Genomic DNA, 2,374 nt, shown 5'->3' on the forward strand with positions numbered 1-2,374 from the left:
AAGTTCCAGGGACACACACACTTCTGGACTATCCCTTCCTGGCCTGTCCCTTCTGCCTTGAATGCCTTCCTATACTCTTTTCAAATGGTTAATACCACATCTTTTAGGTATAAGCTCAGATTTCCCTTTTTTTCCTACATCTTTCTTTTTTTCCTACATCTTTCCACGGCAGCGCTACCTGGCTGGCCCACTTCAGCTGCAGCCTCGGCTACAGGACCCGTTTACGCATTATGCTGGGCTATGCTGTCTTATTGGGTCAGTCGCCATTCGTCTTTTATGAACTCAGTATTACCTCACTTCCCTCCTTCTCCAGCATAAATCACAGGCAGTCATTTTATCATCATCTTTATCACCATCGGCTCTCATACTGTCAACACCCTGCCCTTCCTTGCTTCGTCTTCTTCACTAGGCTAAAAAGAAGGTTGAGTGCAGTTCACCTGTTCCAGGCCTGCACCTGTGCAGCTGGATGTAGTGGGAGGAAACACATGGCTGCCGGCTCTTCAGTTCATGATCAGGAACCTGGTGCGAAGGGGGCTCTTAACGCTGCCAAGCAGTCACACTGCTTCCTCTCTCACTCTGCTAACCCACTGTCATTTTGAACCAAACAATAATTAAAAGAAGCTTTCTGTTATTGAAGTTTCTCAACCAATAAATGCAAAAGGAATCTAATGAATTAATGATCTGGGCATTGAGTATCTGGCTGTTCTCATCACAAAAATAGAGCCTACCAGATATTATATACCTCTTGAGGAAAAACATACCAACACCTCTGAAAATAGTCTTGTTCAAAAAATTAAACCCAAATCAAAAAAATGTACAGGTGACATAGAGGACAGAAGAACATGCTAAACTACATATGATGCAATCAGCAAAATCCAGACCGTGGGAAACTATGGGACAGATGATCCATTTTTTCCCTAAATTCCAAGAGGAAAAAAGATAGAAAGGAAACTGATAGATTAAAAGAAACAAGACATCCTCCGTACCCCTTCCCCAAGAGAAGCAAACCCCCAAAACAAAACCACAGGGTTGGACAGTTGGGTGATCAAACTCAGTGACTAGTGAAGGGGTGGTTCCCGTTACAGTGAGGGAATGGTTACTTGCGGGTGGGCTGTGTTTTGGAGATGGCTTGTGGAACGTGTCTGGGGGTGGTTACAGCAAGGTGCAAGCCACCAGCCTCCTTCACCTGGATCACTGTGGTGGCCTCCTAGCTGTCTCCTTGCGTCTGGCTTGGCCCCACTGCTGGGAATTCTGTTAAAACCTAAGTCAGATCATTAGCACTTCTGTTCCACAATCTCCCATGGCTTCCTACCTCACTCAAAAAAAGCCAAAGCCTCTCCGAGCAAGACCTCTGTGGCTGTAGGTGATCTGCCTCTCTTCTTGTTACTTCTCTGAAACCATTTCTCTCTTTCATTCCTCATCACTCATTTCAGCCACTCCAGCCGCAGTCTCCTTGCCTGCACCTTCTAGGCCTTTGCACTTGCTCTTCTGCCTGCCAGGAACATTCTTCCCCCTGATATGCACTCAGTTATTACCTCACTTCCTTCAGGCCTTTACCTAAGTCATCTCCTCAGAGAGGCCTTCGCCTTTTATCCAGTCTAAAATTTCACATTTTCCTTATTTCCTGACATTTCATGTCTCTCTGTCCTGATTTATTTTTGTCCTTAGTGTATATCTCTAAATAACATACTGGATGTTATTCTTTTTAAAAACCTGGTATTTTCCATCTCTTCAAGTACAAAGCTCTTGAGTATAAGCTTTGTGAGGGTAGGGGTTTTTGTCCCATGGCTGATGGCAGCCACGTGAATATTTGTAGAATTGATGCATGTTATAGGGGAATGGTCTAATGACATTAAGATCCTGTTAAGACCCCTAGAATACCTAGCAGGTTAGGAGTAGCCTCAGAAATCCCTGAAGCAGGCATTAGAGGAGGTCTACATCTAAGGCTATTAACGTGAACGCCGAGGCGATCTTCCAAAGATTAGACCACTCCAGTATTGCCAGCAGAGTGCCATGGAGACTGTTAAGAAATCTAGAGGTAAAGTTCTGAGACAAACCAGGAAAAGGCTGTCTGTGATTTCTGATGACAGTATAACTGAATTCTCCTCACCATGCAGCACGCTGTCTAGCAATGAATGGTTAAAGTGGTAGGTCCATGCTTGTAAAATCTAACAACTGGAACATGTTCACAGCATCACACTCAGGACTGTAAATGTCAAAGTGAATTACATACCGTCCTAACCTAATGTCATGGGTCAAGATAAGAAACATTAAGTATAAGCTGCCACTGAAATGTGCTCCTATAACTGTCATCCAGTAGGAGGACAGTGGTCTGGAATCCTGTGAAGATTACAAACTGCAGAAGGATGCAAAT

General features: G+C 44.2%; 1 long non-coding RNA gene across 2 annotated transcripts in view; it reads right to left on the reverse strand.

Annotated features, from left to right (window-relative positions):
- The window catches only part of LOC111745332, a 28,981-nt gene that overhangs the window by 25,954 nt on the left and 653 nt on the right, over positions 1-2,374 (reverse strand). The gene's annotated exons all lie outside the window — the stretch shown is intronic.

This window comes from Pteropus vampyrus, unplaced genomic scaffold, assembly GCF_000151845.1.
Source record: "Pteropus vampyrus isolate Shadow unplaced genomic scaffold, Pvam_2.0 Scaffold152, whole genome shotgun sequence".
Lineage (NCBI taxonomy): Eukaryota > Metazoa > Chordata > Mammalia > Chiroptera > Pteropodidae > Pteropus > Pteropus vampyrus.